Source organism: Cherax quadricarinatus, chromosome 92 (genome assembly GCF_038502225.1).
Source record: "Cherax quadricarinatus isolate ZL_2023a chromosome 92, ASM3850222v1, whole genome shotgun sequence".
Classification (NCBI taxonomy): domain Eukaryota; kingdom Metazoa; phylum Arthropoda; class Malacostraca; order Decapoda; family Parastacidae; genus Cherax; species Cherax quadricarinatus.
Genome location: NC_091383.1, coordinates 9,320,753 through 9,342,276, shown reverse-complemented (window position 1 = coordinate 9,342,276; position 21,524 = coordinate 9,320,753).

Here is a 21,524-nt window from a genome sequence, read left to right as displayed (position 1 = left end):
AGTCGACTAACACCCAGGATGTGACCCACACCAGTCCACTAACACCCAGGATGTGACCCACACCAGTCCACTAACACCCAGGATGTGACCCACACCAGTCCACTAACACCCAGGATGTGACCCACACCAGTCCACTAACACCCAGAATGTGACCCACACAAGTCCACTAACACCCAGAATGTGACCCACACCTTTCCACTAACACCCAGGATGTGACCCACACCAGTCGACTAACACCCAGGATGTGACCCACACCAGTCCACTAACACCCAGGATGTGACCCACACCAGTCCACTAACACCCAGGATGTGACACACACCAGTCCACTAACACCCAGGATGTGACCCACACCAGTCCACTAACACCCAGGATGTGACCCACACCAGTCCACTAACACCCAGGTACCTACTTACTGCTAGGTGAACAGTGACAACAGGTGTCTTAAGGAAACACGTCCAATATGATAATATATTTATTGCAGTTCTTAGGTATAGTTAAGATACGTTTATTGTTAGTATTTATATGACTTAAGAAATCGTAATGACACGATTGCAAATAAACCATACCCCCGGCCGGGATTGAACCCGCGGTCAGAGAGTCTCAAAACTCCAGCCCGTCGCGTTAGCCACTAGACCAGCTAGCCACAATAAGATTCATCCAACTAGGTATATTTCTACACCATAGGAAGGTTAGCACAGGCACCTCTGTGACCACAAATGCAAGTTTTTACAGACGAATCTCCAGCTAGCGTGGCCGTGACGAACTCTAGCTCAAGTCCCTTCACTGCCGTCAACATGACTTAAGAAATCGTAATGACACGATTGCAAATAAACCATACCCCCGGCTAACGCGACGGCTGGAGTTTTGAGACTATGACCGCGGGTTCAATCCCAGCCGGGGGTATGGTTTAGTATTTATATACTTGTGGGAGCAGCCATTATTGGTACGATTATTTATTTGTTACTCATTATCCACACAAGTAAATATATACTGGAATGTTCTATTTTATTTGTTATTCGAATAAATGTATAATTTTTTACGGTATAATATTTGTATAAGAGATATCTGTATGGCGTTACATTGCTTTATGAAAACGTTTCGCTCACCAGTGTCTTTGGATTAATATAGCCCCTGGTGGAGGAAACGTTTCCTTAATAAGCTAACGTTTCAGGTGCCTATTCTTTAGACATTTGTCGATATTGTAGCCTCTGTTTAACTCAGTTGTGTTTTAAGTAACTTCTACTGTATTCCATTTTTCTGATCCACTTCTCTGTGAAGAAATATTTTTCTTATTTCGACACAGATTTTTTCTGTGTTTATGACTGTACATTTTGTTACTGTTTTTGGGTTATGACATCTTTATCTATATTTTCTGTTTCCATTCATAATTTATCATGCGGTTATCTTGTTATCTCTTTCCCCATTATCTAAGGGAGTCAATTTTAAGGTTTTCAGTCTTCATAACTAATGGCCGCCATTTTCCTTGCTATCATGTTATGATGATTTTCTATTCTTTTAATTAAAATATTTAATGGTGAAATAATTGTCAACAAAAGTCGGTGTTAGTTATAGCATCTTTTAGCACTAGTAATGCAAAATAAGTTGAAAGAAAATTATATGGTGTTCTGTATCGTAATGACTGACTTATACTTTTCTCTTGTTGACAGAATCCGGACATAAGGGAAGATGAGGTTCCTGAGTGGTGTTGTAGTGGTGTTGGCGGTGTTGGTCTCCTGGGATGTCTCCAGCGCTACTGTATCTTTGAGGGGTCGCTCGCGTTTTCGAAGCTTTGGTGTCGGCACCCGCGAGTACCCTGACCCTTACGCCTTCGTCAGGCCGGAGTACTCTAGGGCCTACCCTGTGTTCCCCAACTTCATAACTGGTGTTGGCTACTGAGACAATCTTGGAGACGACCGCTTAGACATCCCTCAAGTCCGGCAGTTGAGACATTTCTGGAATCGGCCGCTAAGGTATTTCATGGAGTCGGCCACTTAGACATATCCAGAGATCATAGGCACAGATTTCACACTTTCGCGAACATGAAGTGTTTAAATAAGGAGTTACAGTGACTTGAATATAGGTCAGACACTTCTGGAGATGGCTGTGTTCTAGATCAACCATTCTCAGCAGCAGTTGCGTTCCAGGTCAGCCATTCTTAGAGGCAGTTGCACTCCAGTACATCCATTCTTAGAGATGGTTCTGTTTGCATTTAGAGGCTCCGAGAACGCAATAATGTATTACATATCACAAATGGCCTACAGTCATCGGAGATTCCGCTTAACTCAAGGATTTCCAGACACTCTTCGTCAGCATAATGTTAACATACTTCATCATTCTGCTGGGACAGCGAATGATAATTACCCATAGTCATTCTAACCAGTGTCACATGACCATCCTCACTTCATGTACATAAAATGAATGACACAGGCCTCACATATCGTTAGTGGCTGTAACAAGGATGACAAGAATGTATTTCATCATCCTGATGAGTTCTAAGTTACAGAAAACACTACACAATCCTTATTGATTGTTGGTGGATGGTACACGATATCATATACACCGTACAGTAACTGCGTCGAAGGAGATAGAAAAACCCTTGGCAGTCTCACCATTACAGAGACAGGAAGTGAACATTGTCCCTCGACTGGTGACATATACTCACAATCTGTTAACGTCTAGTCAAGAGACATTAAAATGAACCTTGATCTTTAGTTGGCATAGCTTGAGTAGCAGACCAGCTAATCACACATCTTCCCTTCAACGTATATGTGTGTGTGTGTGTGTGTGTGTGTGTGTGTGTGTGTGTGTGTGTGTGTGTGTGTGTGTATTTGTATTTATACGTGTATATTTTTCAACCAATTGTTTATAATAAGAAAAATTAACCAGTTAAAAATGCATTCATTGTTATTTGTTATTAAACGATAATTCAGTTTTTGGTTTATCTGGAATAAATCAGAGAGAAACATTTGTACATATTTTCGTACAGAATCACACTCAGTAAATGAATATTAATGTTATTTTGTATCAGTTTTCCAAAGCACTGACGAACCTTAGAGGGATAAGAGGTAATTTTGATCAAACAGTCTGTTGTTATTTATAGATTCACTATTAAAACAGCCAGCAAGTGATGCAACAGGAAAATGAGGCCTGGTCACGGACCGGGAGTATACCTGGAGGATACCTCTCCAGGTATACTCCAGGTATACAGCTAATATTGACTACGATAAGCTAAGAATCCTATTATAACCTTCACAGTCCAGTGGTGAGTTTAGGATTAGTAAATATTAGACTGGGGAATTAAATTTCGTTTTGTCTTGTCCAGACATAATTACAATCTAAAAATTCTCGGTATCAAAGATATATGATCTGCATCATAAACAATAAATTTTCCATTTGATATAGGATACCAATCTCCATCTTAAGAACAAATTTTATACATATTAGAATCGGTTCTGATAAAGGAGGAGAAAATCGCCTTTTTCGACAAAGAATCCTACTTACGGACAGCTTATAAAGTTTCCAGTGGAACACTTACAAATGTAAAAACTTAACATAAAACTTAGTACACTACATCAGTGTCAGCCTCAATAAAGACGTCAGACTGACATCAACAAACAAGATAACAAGAAACCCAAGAAACTCAAAATCATCCTTCAAGACCTACATCAACGAGCTATCAAATACTTGTAAATCAACGTTACCTGTGACAGGTCAATTCCTCGAGAGGCTCTCCTTGTTACACAAACTCTCTGAGTCTACCAGGTTGGTGTTAAGTACTCACCAGGCTTCAATAGTAAAATTAACAGTTTACAACTCAAAATGGAAAATTTCGACATTGTTTCCCTATTTACAAAAGCATCCATTGATGATTAATAATTTTTCTCCCTCATCAAAATAATGGCTTAGTTATGCTAAATATTTCGTGTATTTCATTTTGAAAATATTAGAATTATTATAATTCAGCTCTTTAACCATATTCCATTCTTAATATAAAAAAAATAATAATGAAAGATTAAAAATTAATATAAAAAATTTGAGGCCTGGTCTCAGACCGGGCCGCGGGGGCGTTGACCCCCGAAACCCTCTCCAGGTAAACTCCAGGTAATATTTTTTCTACTATACTGACCATATTCACCAAGCAAGTAAATCAATGAAAAATCTATTGAACATCAAAATGGTATACAATACCGACAGGTTGGTAGGTAAGACACATAAGCAACAGTTAGGCAACTTTATTCCGAAACGTTTCGGAATAAAGTTGCCTAACTGTTGCCGAAAAATCTATTGTTTACTTTCCATGGTAACTATCTAAAGTACAATTGGCCATAAAGATCAATATATATTTTTCGTAATTTTTGCCAAAAGGGCATAAATGCCCTTCTCAAAAAAAGTAGCCCTTTCCCTCTGACAAACCACTCAAATTCTCCCCATCTCCATCATCAAAGTGATCCAGTATCCGGGATGATTCATTACACAAACCAAATCATTGTACTCACAAATCTGATTTCAATTTGTTTACTTCAGGAAATAACGGCTTGACAAATGTGTTTCCTTCAGGAAATAACGGCTTGACAATTGTGTTTACTTCAGGAAATAACGGCTTGACAAATGTGTTTACTTCAGGAAATAACGGCTTGACAAATGTGTTTACTTCAGGAAATAACGGCTTGACAAATGTGTTTACTTCAGGAAATAACGGCTTGACAAATGTGTTTACTTGGTTCAGAGGACATCTACAAGACCTTCACGGCTGCTGCAACTAACCCATCTCTTTGGGAAGGGCCTACTTCCACTGGGGAATCCCGCCTACTAGTGACTGCCCTCGTCTGCTGCCCGTCCCTATCCACTGACGCCTATATAACCGCCAGTCTTCTTGCCTTTGCTCCAGATTCTCCTCCACCACGATGCTGTGAACACTAACTCCAAGGCTGAGGGACTGATTACCTCATCTTTTGTATATAGTTCTACTGTCTTCCTATTATGTCCTAGAATCTGTATTGATAAAGCCACTGGATGGCGAAACGTCTACAATAAAGATATCCAGATGTTGCACATGTGTCTTAACTTTCATGTTTACTTCAGGAAATAACGGCTTGACAGAGCTCGTGAGAGCAGGAATTATTGGTACGATTTCTTATGACACTCGTTTATTATCCACACAAGTATATATATATTGGAGTGTACTATTTTATTTGTTATTCGAATATATGTATCTTTTTTGACACTATAATATTTGTATAAGAGATATCTGTATAGCGTTACATAGCTTTATCATGAAAACGTTTCGCTCGCCAGTGTCTTTGGATTAATAAAGCCCCTGGCGGAGAAAACGTTTCCTTAATTAATAAGCAACTAACGTTAGTTGCACATGTTAGTTGCACAGTAAATACAACAAACTAGTGGAATACTGAAAACGACATTATTCTCTCTAACAAAACTCCTGACATGTGATGCTGTTAAACACATATTCTCTGTCCATAAATAACAGATTAATTCTGACAATTTCTTGATTTAAATTAATATTTTAGTACCAGTAATATCATTTAAAATATTCAGAGAAAATACCTTCCTTTCTTGAACGTACTGGTTATCAGATGTTACACTAATTCAGCATCAACAGAAAACCAGCACAAACGACTATGTAAGACACATAGGCAACAGTTAGGCAACTTTATTCCGAAACGTATCACCTACACAGTAGGCTTCTTCAGTCGAGTACAGAAAGTAGAGAGGAAAAGTAGAGATGCGAAGACGATGTAATCAGTCCATCACCCTTGAAGTCGTAGATTTGAGGTTGTCAGTCCCTCAGCCACCTCCCAAATACAAACCTTAAAACGTCAAGTCTCACGACTCGAGGGCACTCAGAATATAGTCTGTAACACCTTGACCAAAAATGAATTGACTAGCAGCCAGCTCATTAAAGTTACTCCAGTCGATTATACAATTGATGCTTATTATAGCTAATGCGGCTATTATCAATAATACGATAAAATGAACTCCATTCACGATTTCAAATGCAACCAAAATGTCACCAAAATATACCTTATTATTCCAACAAACATGAAAAGTGTGAATTCAGAGATCACAAGAGACAAACCACAGAACACACCAATGGTGAATAAAAAACAATCAAGAATTGTTGTCACTTGTACGTAAGTCAACCATTCATACAAAAAAATCTAGAATCAGTGAACATAAAAGACCAGTTAGGAACATAATGAATTTGACAATTTTCGAACATATTAAAACACAAAATCACAACATTCAATGGGATGCTGCAAAAATCGCACGGCCAGCTTTGCCGTGACGATCTCTAGCTTAGTCTCCTCACAGCCGCCATCATGACTTACGAAATCGTAATGACAAGATCGCAAACAAACCAGCTGGTCCAGTGGCTAACACGTCTGTCTGGAGCTTTATGACTCTCCGACCGCGGTTTCTATCCCCACCCATGGTATTGTTTTAAACCTTTATTTCTGATGATTACAACAAAAGGTAAATTCTCTTATTTGGCGAGCATAAAATTACCTTATCAGAGTGTTCAGCAGGGTGACCCACTCATTACATCCGTGTTCTACATAAGTAAGTTTATTCAAGTATACACAAATACAGTTACATAGAATATCATACTTAGCAGCTTATGTGTAGAGAACATACGATAACCTCAAAAAAGTCAGAGTGACTTATTTCCATTGGGGTCTTTGATTTCAATTTGGGTACATAGCGATAGGAGAACTCAAAGCTAACTAGCACAATAAACTTAATATCTGGTACCTGGATGATGACACTCTGGCAGCTACAGAGGAGTGTCTGGCTGAGAACCTTCGACTGGTGAAGTCAATGGGAGAAGCTTTCGAACTCGTCTTCAGCCCTTCGAAGTGTGAAATCTTACCAGACGCTTAAATACCATCTCTTCTGAAATCATCCTACTGGGAGCACCACTAGGTAGTCAGGCTATCAGCACAGTCCTCAAGGACAACAACCTGAAGAGAATGGAGGAGAGAATTAGCCAATGAATGCCCATGATGATACCCTGTATCTTAGCAATAAGTGACAGCCCAACACTTAGCAGATAATTGGTTCAGAAAACCTACAAGTAGATGAATGAGACACTTGTGCAGCAGTTGTGTACCCGTATTGAGGAAAAGTTTCACCTTTCAGTGGCTTCCTCAGTCCAAAATAGAGAAGGAAGTTCGAAGATCAGGAGTTTGCGTAATCAGTTTATTAGCGTGGAGTCGATGTGATTTGTCCATCGAACTCGATAAACTGATTACATCGCCTCCAGGCTTAGGAACTGATTACCTCGAACTACTAGTGATCTTCAACCATTCTCTATATTGGACTGATGAAGCCACTGGCTGGAGAAAGGGTTCCACAATAAAGATACCGTAATGATGAACAAATGTCTCATTCAAACCAGTACTTAGTAAATATGACCCACTCCTGAGATCTGTGTTCCGGAAGGTACTGAACCTGTCACTGGAAGATCACCAGTGGGATCATGTAACATTCCCAGTAAGACTGGGAGGTACAGGGATGCCCAAGGCAACGCGGGTAGTATTAACTGCGTTTCTGTCTTCGTGCATTGCATCCAGTGAACTAGTTAAGATTGTCCCAGAATGCTTATGAGGTGTTGCAGGAGCCTACGACCCAAAGTTTATCAAGGAAACTGCGTAGATGCACGCACGCGTGCGCCGCGCGCGCACACACGCGCGCGCACACACACGCGCGCGCGCACACACACGCGCGCGCACACGCGCGCGCACACGCGCGCGCACACGCGCACACACACACACACACACACACACACACACACACACACACACACACTTGCGATTTTGGCTTAAATAGCAACGCTCTTCTTGCCGAATAAGGCAAGCGAAAATTTGTGGATGCAGTAATTTCGCAAAAATCATTCTCAACGTAAAGAAAAAAATATATTCACTGTGTTTTTTTATTATTTAATTGTAAACTTATCTAAATACATATTTAGTTGGATTAGGCTAAATTAAATTGCGGTTCTTATAATAAGGTCAGGTAAGTTTTCTAAGGTTCTTTTGGTACAAAATTATTAATTTTTGCATAACCTAGTTGAAAAAATGTATATCATTTTGCGTATAAGAGAAAATTTTAGGAATGATTTAATTTTAAATCAGTTCTTGCTAATTGATCAATTTTACCTATTCGGCAATATATATATATATATATATATATATATATATATATATATATATATATATATATATATATATATATAGATCGTGCCGAATATGTAAAACTGGTCAATTAGCAAGAACTCATTTAAAATTAAGTCCTTTCTAAAATTTTCTCATATACGTTTAAAGATATATTTTTTCATTAATGTTAATGTAAAAATTTTTAATTTTGCACCAAAAGAATCTTAGAAAACTTATCTAACCTTATTATAACAAGTGCAATTTATTTTAGCCTAACCCAGCCATATATATTTTAGATTTGTTTACAGTAATTTAATACTAAACACAGTGAAATATATATTTTTCGTTAGGTTCAGAATGATTTTGGCGAAATTATTGCATACACAAATTTTCGCTTGTGTTATATGGCAAGATGAGCGTTGTTAAGCCAAGATCGCAAGTTCTGCCTATTCGGCACAACATTATATATATATATATATATATATATATATATATATATATATATATATATATATATATATATATATATATATATATATATATATATATATATATATATATATATATATATATATATATATATAGTTAGTTAGGCCTTGCTTAAACAGCAACGCTCTTCTTGCCGAATAAGGAAAGCAATAATTTCCACATATCTGCACCACTTAGTTTCTCGAGGCAGGATATTTTCCAACACCTAAATCTAAAAATCTCCATATTCAGATTGCTTAACTGGAGAGACAATGGATTTCCTATATCCATTCCCTGTCTTTGATTATTATTATAATCAAGGGGAAGCGCTAAACCCGGAGGATTATACAGCGCCTGGGGGGGGGATATGGAAGGCATTCAGGCTTAATTCGGGGAACTGGAGCACAGATCCAATTCCCTAAATCAAGAGCCCCTCACCAACATCAAGGAACCTTCCTTGAGGGGTCCCTGTCTTTGAGCATAATATTTCTCTTCAAAACTCAAACTTAGAATCAACTAGACACAACTTAATCAACTCAATGTTGCTCTTATGGAACGGCAGGAAAAACTTACCTAATTCTTCCTCCAAATAGAACAACAGATCCGGAACAGGAACCTGGTTTAATTAACAACGCAGTGACATCAAAACTTACTAATTCAAAATCATGTTCAAATTCTGAAATTTGCCAATAAAGTCAACATTGTTACTTTAAGTTGGGCTACAGAGATGTTACCCAACATTGGAGTTAATAATTATACCAACTATTTGGGCCAATTATGTCGCCAGTCCCATAATTTTTTTTTTAATTGATGTTAAGCGCTAAATCCATGGGGATCATTCAGCGCATGACGTGGAGGCTTGATCCTCCGTCTGCTGAGCGCCAGACAGACGCGCTTCCTATTTGTACTCACCTAGTCCCATAGAGTTAATAATTAGTCTCGCTGGAAAACCCGGCTTATGAGTTTTTATCAGACCGTGTCGATGATCTAGCTGGTAATTGCTCAGTCAATTCCTCTTTACTTCTCAGTAAAATTCTAAGATGTTTATTAAACTTACTAATAACCTGGCCCGCGTAAGATTCCCTGCCATCCAATAAAATGTTAAATTTTCGGTTAAAATTAGTGTTGTTAATAAAGTGCCTCAGTGAACAGGTATTAACGAAATTGAGTCCTCAAAACAGGTCGACTTTTTTTAAACACGCAAATAACTCGCACATAAAAGAGAGGAGCTTACGACGACGTTTCGGTCCGACTTGGACCATTTCCAAAGTAAGTGTGACTTTGTAAATGGTCCAAGTCGGTCCGCAACGTCGTCGTAAGCTCCTCTCTCTTATGTGCGGGTTATTTCTGTTATCGTTCCAGTCACGGTATCGTGCCTTTCTTATTTAGTGACTTATTTTTTCCTTCAGCCCTTTCAACCAGCTTCACAGGTTAGTTCTTAATAAGATTATTGATAATCTAAAATATTAATGGCAAGATTATTTATTAGATTACATCTAATGACCATATAAACTTTTATTGTATGTTCTGCATACAAAGGGGCTTTTAGCATGTACAGTCAACTATTATATTCACTTGTACAACCATGTATCATGTCAAAATTAACTTATTATTATTATTATTACATATACAGTGGACCCCCGCATAACGATTACCTCCGAATGCGACCAATTATGTAAGTGTATTTATGTAAGTGCGTTTGTACGTGTATGTTTGGGGGTCTGAAATGGACTAATCTACTTCACAATATTTCTTATGGGAACAAATTCGGTCAGTACTGGCACCTGAACATACTTCTGGAGTGAAAAAATATCGTTAACCGGGGGTCACCTGAACATACTTCTGGAGTGAAAAAATATCGTTAACCGGGGGTCCACTATATAGGTATTGAGAATAAGGAGATCGGAAACTAAATGTTTTCATGCTGGGAAAATCAACGCAGATTTTGTCATTAACATAAATAACGAAAATAGGCACAATACCGTGACTGGAACGATACACAAATAACCCGCAGATAGAAGAGAGGAGCTTACGACGACGTTTCGGTGTCTTTGTTGTGGACGTTTCGCCATCCAGTGGCTGGCTGGATGGCGAAACGTCTACCATAGGGATGCCCGGGTGTTGCGCATGTGTCTTAATTTCATCTTGTCGGTATTATATACCATTCTTGTACTACTACTACTACTACTACTACTACTACTACTACTACCGCCACTTCTTGCCTATATATAGCCGTCCTGCTCCACTTCTGGTTAGTGTGACTTTGTAAATGGTCCAAGTCGGACCGAAACGTCGTCGTAAGCTTTTCTCTTTTATGTGCGGGTTATTTGTGTATCGTTATTAACATGTCGAGCTTGAATGGAACCAAGAGACCGTGCTAGGATATGGGTTAAGTTTCGTGCCTGCTAGTGGTGGCACTAGTTATGTTGACCTAGCCAAGTGTTTTAGCTGCCTGAGAAAACAAGGTGACCTATCAAACCATACCATGGGCGATAGAACCCGCGGTTAAAGAGTCATGAAACTCCAGACTGACGCGTTAGCCACTGAGCTAGCTGGCCCAATGGTTAACGCTTCGGTCTGGAGTATTATGACTTCTCTGATCGCGGGTTCAAACCCCGCCTGAGGTACGGTTTGTTTGCAATCTTCTCATTACGATTTCATGAATCTAGGTAACCTATTCCCGGAAACGTTCAACACTTGCAATATGGGCCTTTGCTCAGACCTGTGGAGCCGAATTGTCCTCTAAGATTTGTTAAGTAACACCAGGAATTCAGGAAAGATTCTGGACTTCACTTTACGAAAGCAGCCAAGGTAGATTATAGTGGAAAAATGAACATTTTATGAGACTGGTCACAGACCGGGCCGCGGGGGCGTTGACCCCCGGAACTCTCTCCAGGTAAACTCCAGGTAAACAAGGAAACTAACGTGTCCTTTAATAAGAACCCTTTGGACCAGGTTAATAATAAATTTAATAAACAACTTAGAACTTAAAGGTTATAAGGAATTGATTAAATAATTGTCAGCTGCATCTTCGACACTCCCATATATGTATTATTATTATAATCAAAAAGAAGCGCTAAGCCACAAGGGCTATACAGCTCCCATATATGTAGTCTGATGAAAACTCAAAAGCCGGGATTTCCAGCGAGATCTATCATTTACTCGGCGGAATAAGCGACATATAATTTGTCCAAATGGTTGGTATAAGTATTAACTCCTGTTTGGCAACACCTCTGCAACCCACGTTAAAAACAATATTTACCTCGTTGGCAAATTGCAGTAATTGAAAATGTTCAATGATATTACACTAGTGAGGGGACTTGAGCTAGAGTTCGTCACGGCCACGCTAGCTGGAGATTCGTCTGTAAAAACTTGCATTTGTGGTCACAGTGGTGCCTGTGCTAACCTTCCTATGGTGTAGAAATATACCTAGTTGGATGAATCTTATTGTGACTAGCTGGTCCAGTGGCTAACGCGACGGTCTGGAGTTTTGAGACTCTCTGACCGCGGGTTCTATCCCCACCCGTGGTATGGTTTACACTAGTAAGTTTTGATGTAACTGATTTAACCCGTTATCCTATTTGGATGATGAATTATATCAATTTTCCTTGACTTTCCATAAGAACACCATTACTAAGTTAACTAAGTTGTGTGTAGCTGATTCTGAGTTTCAGTTTGGAAAGATATATTGCGCTCAAACCATACCACGGGCGGGGATAGAACCCGCGATCAGAGTCTCAAAACTTCACACCGTCGCGTTAGCCACTGGACCAGCTATGGTTTGTGTCCAATCGTGTCATTACGATTTCGTGAGTCATGTTGTGCTCAAAGGCAGGGAATGACTATGGGAAATCCATAGTCTCCAGGGAATGACTATGGGAAATCCATAGTCTCCAGGGAATGACTATGGGAAATCCATAGTCTCCCCTATTTAGCAATCTATATATGGATTTTCTTTTAGATTTAGCTGTTGGACGATAACCTGCCCCCGAGAAACTAAGTGGTGCAGGTATGTGGATGACATCTTGTGATTTGGCTGAATGATATGGATCTGGACACATTTGTACCAAGATTTAACGCCCTTGTCTCGTGTATTGTGTTCACTGTGGAGACAGAAGCGAACTTCAAACTTATGTTTATAGATGTTCTGATCCACCAGGTTGTTAGAATGTTTAAGTCTACAGTATATAGGAAGGCCACTAAAGTTAGCTCATATATCCACTACTATAACTACGAAAGAAGAGTAAAAAGGAGTGTCTTCCTCACTATGTACCTGAGATACTGGTGTAGGGCTCTTGATACTGATGTGGGGATCTTGATACTTATGTAGGGCTCTTGATACTGATGTAGAGCTCTTGATACTCATGTAGGGCTCTTGATACTGATGTAGGGATCTTGATACTGATGTAGAGATCTTGATACTGATGTAGGGATCTTGATACTGATGTAGACTTTTGATAATGGTGCAATGATATTGATACCGGTAGAGGGCTCTTGATACTAGTATAGGCTCTTGATACTGGTGTAGGGCTGTTGATACTGATATAGGTACTTCATATTGATGTAGGGTTCTTGATACTGGTGTAGGAATCTTGATACTTATGTAGGGCTCTTGATAATGATGTAGGAATCTTGATACTGTTGTAGGGCTTTTAATGCTGATGTAGGGATCTTTATCCTGGTGTAGGGATCTTGATACTGTTGTAGGGATCTTGATACTGATGTAAGGCTCTTGATATTGATGTAGGGATCTTGATACTGGTGCAGGGATGTTGACATTAAGACTTGGAGGCACCCTTCCATGTCCTAGTGTGTAGGAACAGCCTGGTTATACTAAGCATATCAGGCAATATACTCTGCTAGTATATCAGTACATCAGACAATATACCTGCTAGTTCTCAGGTCTGTTGGACTTTTTGGGTCTGTGTTTTGCTATTATTGTGAGAATAAGATAGACCTTAAAGGTCTGTTGGACTTTTTGGGTCTGTGTTTTGCTATTATTGTGAGAATAAGATAGACCTTAAAGGTCTGTTGGACTTTTTGGGTCTGTGTTTTGCTATTGTGAGAATAAGATAGACCTTAAAGGTCTGTTGGACTTTTTGGGTCTGTGTTTTGCTATTATTGTGAGAATAAGATAGACCTTAAAGGTCTGTTGGACTTTTTGGGTCTGTGTTTTGCTATTATTGTGAGAATAAGATAGACCTTAAAGGTCTGTTGGACTTTTTGGGTCTGTGTTTTGCTATTATTGTGAGAATAAGATAGACCTTAAAGGCCTGTTGAACTTTTTGGGTCTGTGTTTTGCTATTATTGTGAGAATAAGACAGACCTTAAAATATTCCCTAACATAACATTAAACCTGTCCAAGTCCAAAGAAATTTGAGCTCAATTTATTTTCTTCTGTAGTAAAGAGTAAAACCCGTATGGGTTATACAACGTCTTGGAAATGAAATGTAATTAGACTTGAGCCATGGAAGGAGAAGGTAGCTCCAATTATTTGGATCAAGAGCCCATCACAAGCATCAAAACACTTGAAGGGGAGCTTGGAATACGTGCAGTGTTTCGAAGATTTACATTTAAATGTAATATAGCCAGTGTTACTCAAGGCTTTCCTAGAAGTCTTGTCAAGACTTCAAGGTATTATAGGATCTCTGGCGCCAGTAGCCATTAATATAGGGAGTTAAAAATAGCTTAGTGGACGTTATAAATATTAATCCTGGAGCAGATGTGGAGGAGAATGAGAATTATCACTGATACAAATACTCCAAGTGGGTCAAGATGTAATGATTACATACTTCCAGGACCGAATGCAAGGAAGGTTTTCAAGGCAGTTGTATTCTGATTCACTAAGAGCTAAGCTGGTATGGATCAGTCAGAAATATGAAAGGTGAAGGCTCAATCCCTCGTTCGATAATAAACATGGTTCGATCTTTTCAGTAAATCTGCTATAATCACTTGTTGTCAAGAAGAAGAAAGGGGCAAATATTTGCTTACTACACTAAGAGGGTGAGGCTATAATTTTTATGGAAAAAAGTAGAGAAGAACCCAGAGATGAGAGTAGATTGAGGCAGTGAGCTGGATGGATGGATGGAAGAACCCAGAGATGAGAGTAGCTTGAGGCAGTGAGCTGGATGGATGGATGGAAGAACCCAGAGATGAGAGTAGCTTGAGGCAGTGAGCTGGATGGATGGATGGAAGAACCCAGAGATGAGAGTAGCTTGAGACAGTGAGCTGGATGGATGGATGGAAGAACCCAGAGATGAGAGTAGCTTGAGGCAGTGAGCTGGATGGATGGATGGAAGAACCCAGAGATGAGAGTAGCTTGAGGCAGTGAGCTGGATGGATGGATGGAAGAACCCAGAGATGAGAGTAGCTTGAGGCAGTGAGCTGGATGGATGGATGGAAGAACCCAGAGATGAGAGTAGCTTGAGGCAGTGAGCTGGATGGATGGATGGAAGAACCCAGAGATGAGAGTAGCTTGAGGCAGTGAGCTGGATGGATGGATGGATGGAAGAACCCAGAGATGAGAGTAGCTTGAGGCAGTGAGCTGGATGGATGGATGGATGGAAGAACCCAGAGATGAGAGTAGCTTGAGGCAGTGAGCTGGATGGATGGATGGAAGAACCCAGAGATGAGAGTAGCTTGAGGCAGTGAGCTGGATGGATGGAAGAACCCAGAGATGAGAGTAGCTTGAGGCAGTGAGCTGGATGGATGGATGGAAGAACCCAGAGATGAGAGTAGCTTGAGGCAGTGAGCTGGATGGATGGAGGGAAGAACCCAGAGATGAGAGTAGCTTGAGGCAGTGAGCTGGATGGATGGATGGAAGAACCCAGAGATGAGAGTAGCTTGAGGCAGTGAGCTGGATGGATGGATGGAAGAACCCAGAGATGAGAGTAGCTTGAGGCAGTGAGCTGGATGGATGGATGGAAGAACCCAGAGATGAGAGTAGCTTGAGGCAGTGAGCTGGATGGATGGATGGAAGAACCCAGAGATGAGAGTAGCTTGAGGCAGTGAGCTGGATGGATGGATGGAAGAACCCAGAGATGAGAGTAGCTTGAGGCAGTGAGCTGGATGGATGGATGGATGGAAGAACCCAGAGATGAGAGTAGCTTGAGGCAGTGAGCTGGATGGATGGATGGATGGAAGAACCCAGAGATGAGAGTAGCTTGAGGCAGTGAGCTGGATGGATGGATGGAAGAACCCAGAGATGAGAGTAGCTTGAGGCAGTGAGCTGGATGGATGGATGGAAGAACCCAGAGATGAGAGTAGCTTGAGGCAGTGAGCTGGATGGATGGATGGAAGAACCCAGAGATGAGAGTAGCTTGAGGCAGTGAGCTGGATGGATGGATGGAAGAACCCAGAGATGAGAGTAGCTTGAGGCAGTGAGCTGGATGGATGGATGGATGGATGGAAGAACCCAGAGATGAGAGTAGCTTGAGGCAATGAGCTGGATGGATGGATGGATGGAAGAACCCAGAGATGAGAGTAGCTTGAGGCAGTGAGCTGGATGGATGGATGGAAGAACCCAGAGATGAGAGTAGCTTGAGGCAGTGAGCTGGATGGATGGATAGAAGAACCCAGAGATGAGAGTAGCTTGAGGCAGTGAGCTGGATGGATGGATGGAAGAACCCAGAGATGAGAGTAGCTTGAGGCAGTGAGCTGGATGGATGGATGGAAGAACCCAGAGATGAGAGTAGCTTGAGGCAGTGAGCTGGATGGATGGATGGAAGAACCCAGAGATGAGAGTAGCTTGAGGCAGTGAGCTGGATGGATGGATGGAAGAACCCAGAGATGAGAGTAGCTTGAGGCAGTGAGCTGGATGGATGGATGGAAGAACCCAGAGATGAGAGTAGCTTTAGGCAGTGAGCTGGATGGATGGATGGAAGAACCCAGAGATGAGAGTAGCTTGAGGCAGTGAGCTGGATGGATGGATGGAAGAACCCAGAGATGAGAGTAGCTTGAGGCAGTGAGCTGGATGGATGGATGGAAGAACCCAGAGATGAGAGTAGCTTGAGGCAGTGAGCTGGATGGATGGATGGAAGAACCCAGAGATGAGAGTAGCTTGAGGCAGTGAGCTGGATGGATGGATGGAAGTACAGCAGCTGGGATAGATGGTATTAAGAGTGAGATGCTTAATGCAGGCGGGATGTAAAGTATTTCTGGAGTAAAGTATTTGATTAAAAAAAATCGGCACAATACTGCGACTGGAACGATACACAAATAACCCGTACATAGAAGAGAGGTGGCTTACGACGACGCTTCGGTCCGACATGGACCAAGTCGGACCGAAACGTCGCCGTTAGCTCCTCTCTTCTATGTGCAGGTTATTTGTGTATAGATAATTTGGTTAATATAATTATGAAGAGAGAGAAGCTACTTAACGACTGATAAAACACATTGCAGAGACCAATCTTTTTAAGGGGGAAAATACAAGAGAGGAAGAAAATATATTTTTCAATACTCCGACCGTCTCCCACCGAGGCTGGGTGACCCAAAAAGAGGAAGTACTTTCACCATCATTCACTCCATCACTGTCTTGCCACAGCGGCGACGTTACTACAGGTCAAGACTGCAAATATCCCCACCCCTCCTTCAGAGAATTATCAGGGAAAAATTATATGGAGAAGGCGCTGCCAGACGATCTGGCCGCCTGGAAAGCTCATTAAAAATATCCCTGAAGTGGGGATATTTCAGTGGATAACAATTTTTTTCCCCTTTTTCTTCTTCCAATTTTTTCGTTCAACTTTCGTTCGGAACACAAGGAAGTCTCATCCGAACGGTTTCGAAATTTCAAGGAATATTGACGATAAAGAGAAAAATGTTCTTGGAACAATTAGGACGTAAAGTATGAACAAATTCCCACCATCCTGGGATAGCTAGGATAACTTGGATATCTCTCAGCGATGTAGTGTTAGAAGTTCAAAATAGATAATAATAATAATAATAATAATAATAATAATAATAATAATAATAATAATAATAATATCTTTATTTACTACCAGTACATGTACAAGGTATACAAGTACATGTACAAGGTATACAAGTACATGTACAAGGTATACAAGTACATGTACAAGGTATACAAGTACATGTACAAGGTATACAGATCATAGCTGACATCAGTGACATACTACTATATAGAAAGCCGCTTGTTATGCTGAGCATTTCCCGCAAATTAGGTCAGTTTTGTCCCAGGATGTGACCCACACCAGTCCACTAACATCCAGGATGTGACCCACACCAGTCCACTAACACCCAGGATGTGACCCACACCAGTCCACTAACACCCAGGATGTGACCCACACCAGTCCACTAACACCCAGGATGTGACCCACACCAGTCCACTAACACCCAGGATGTGACCCACACCAGTCCACTAACACTCAGGTACCTACTTACTGCTAGGTGAACAGGGACAGCAGGTGTCTTGTGGAAACATACCCTAAAGTTTCCACCCGTTGACACCTAATACACCGAAGGTAGAGTGTGAAATTCAGGTGTTTAGATGAAGATATTTCAGTTCTTTTTGTATATAATAGTGTGAAACTCTTATTCCCTCTTCTGAAGAGTAACGACTCTAATTATAATTATAATTTTTAAAGGGATGAACTGGTAAGCCAGTGGAAGGCCTCGGTCAGATGACCAAAAGCTCTCTTACCCGCTGTCATAGAGTCTCAAAACTCCAGACCGTCGCGTTAGCCACTGGGCCAGCTAGCTTCAATAAGATTCATCCAACTAGGTATATTTCTACACCATAGGAAGGTTAGCATAGGCCACCACTGTGACCACAAATACAAGTTTTTACAGACGAATCTCCAGCTAGCGTGGCCGTGACGAACTCTAGCTCAAGTCCCCTCAAAGCCGTGGTATGGTTTGTTCGCAATCGTGTCATTACGATTTCGTGAGTCATCATATAACTAAGACCAGCGTCAGGAAACACTTGTCCTCTTTCCTGACAAACTTAACCAAACTTAACCTCTTCTGAATGGCTTCAATACTGAATGTCTGAAGTGTTTTACGGACATGATCATTCCTATTAGATTAATTTGGAGTGCAGGTTAATTTGTCAATATATGTACTAAGTTTGGTTATAAAACTCGGAGGCATCAAAAGCCGTACGATAACTAAGGAAAGCCTTTCTTAAAAGCCTGCAAACTTTCAGCCCTGGTGCATTTTCCAGTAAGAATTATATTGTTATTGGACTGGGTAAATCCCAGTTTGAGAATTATATTATATAAATACTGAAACAGATTCCCGCTCACTAGCTAAAAAATATCTCTTCTTATAGACTTCGAAAAAATAACGCTGATATATTTCATAAGAAGGATTTAAGAGTATAAATTTATACTGAGTCAGTGAAATTTTGAAATTATAATGAAATGAGTAAAAATTTAGAATAATTAAATTTACAGCAAAATCTGGAGAATGTCTTTTTTGAGAGGCTTAAAATTTCAGTGATGCTGGGCTTTATTGAAAGAAATTGTTTTTTTGACTTTCACTTATATAAATTTTATAATGTAATCTAATAATTTGTTTTCAATATAATAACTAAAGAATGACTCTTCTGATCGACATCAAACCCTTACGTACTGATGTATCTTAAATAGAATCATTTTTTTTTGGGATGTGATGATGTAACATCTCGAATTTTATAGAAAAAATATATATTAATTTAAACTTAAAAAAAGCACAAGAGAATCGTTTTTTATTAGGATTGAAATTTATTTTTTCAAGATTTTTAATTTATGAATAAACGTAAATCCATTGTGAAAAGTTTGAATGTTATGTATTTATAAACAAAAAATAATAATTATTAATTTACTTACCTACTAACTTATTTATTGACTTACTTACCTACTAACTTACTTATTGACTTACTTACCTACTAACTTATTTATTGACTTACCTACTAACTTATTTATTGACTTACCTACTAACTTATTTATTGACTTACTTACCTACTAACTTATTTATTGACTTACTTACCTACTAACTTATTTATTGACTTACTTACCAACTAACTTATTTATTGACTTACCTACTAACTTATTTATTGACTTACTTACCAACTAACTTATTTATTGACTTACTTACCAACTAACTTATTTATTGACTTACTTACCAACTAACTTATTTATTGACTTACCTACTAACTTATTTATTGACTTACCTACTAACTTATTTATTGACTTACCTACTAACTTATTTATTGACTTACTTACCTACTAACTTACTTATTGACTTACTTTCCTATTAACTTATTTATTGACTTACTTTCCTATTAACTTATTTATTGACTTACTTACCTACTAACTTATTTATTGACTTACTTACCTACTAACTTACTTATTGACTTACTTACCTACTAACTTACTTATTAACTTACTTACCTACTAACTTATTTATAGACTTACTTATCTGATAACTTACTTATTGATTTACCTACTAACTTACTTATTGATTTACCTACTAACTTACTTATTGATTTACCTACTAACTTACTTATTGATTTACCTACTAACTTACTTATTGTCTTACCAACTAACTTACTTATTGACTTACCCACTAACTTGTTTACTTAATTACCTACTAACTTACTTATTAACTTACTTACCTACTAACTTATTTATAGACTTATCTGATAACTTACTTATTGACTTACCTACTAACTTACTTATTGACTTACCTACTAACTTTCTTGCCTACTAAATTTCTCACATATTAACGCAGTTATCTGCGCACTTAAATACTGGCCAATCTTACGCCAAGAACACTTTGAATTGGTAATGGACTGAGTAGTTGAAATTTGCGTATTTTTGCGTAACAAATTTGTAAAACTGCGTTTTTCATATCAGTTTCTGAGTGTTTCATCTGATTGACTTTCTAAACCTGATCACTCGATAATGCAGTGTCTGAACGGCATCAAAATGTACTGTTCTGTGCCACTCTCTTATTCACTTAAGACACCTGCTGTCTAAATTCACCCATCAGGGTGTTAGTGGACTGGTGTGGGTCGCATCCTGGGTGTTAGTGGACTGGTGTGGGTCGCATCCTGGGTGTTAGTGGACTGGTGTGGGTCACATCCTGGGTGTTAGTGGACTGGTGTGGGTCACATCCTGGGTGTTAGTGGACTGGTGTGGGTCACATCCTGGGTGTTAGTGGACTGGTGTGGGTCACATCCTGGGTGTTGGTGGACTGGTGTGGGTCACATCCTGGGTGTTAGTGGACTGGTGTGGGTCGCATCCTGGGTGTTAGTGGACTGGTGTGGGTCGCATCCTGGGTGTTAGTGGACTGGTGTGGGTCGCATCCTGGGTGTTAGTGGACTGGTGTGGGTCGCATCCTGGGTGTTAGTGGACTGGTGTGGGTCGCATCCTGGGTGTTAGTGGACTGGTGTGGGTCGCATCCTGGGTGTTAGTGGACTGGTGTGGGTCGCATCCTGGGTGTTAGTGGACTGGTGTGGGTCGCATCCTGGGTGTTAGTGGACTGGTGTGGGTCGCATCCTGGGTGTTAGTGGACTGGTGTGGGTCGCATCCTGGGTGTTAGTCAACTGGTGTGGGTCGCATCCTGGGTGTTAGTCAACTGGTGTGGGTCGCATCCTGGGTGTTAGTGGACTGGTGTGGGTCGCATCCTGGGTGTTAGTGGACTGGTGTGGGTCGCATCCTGGGTGTTAGTGGACTGGTGTGGGTCGCATCCTGGGTGTTAGTGGACTGGTGTGGGTCGCATCCTGGGTGTTAGTCAACTGGTGTGGGTCGCATCCTGGGTGTTAGTCAACTGGTGTGGGTCGCATCCTGGGTGTTAGTCAACTGGTGTGGGTCGCATCCTGGGTGTTAGTCAACTGGTGTGGGTCGCATCCTGGGTGTTAGTCAACTGGTGTGGGTCGCA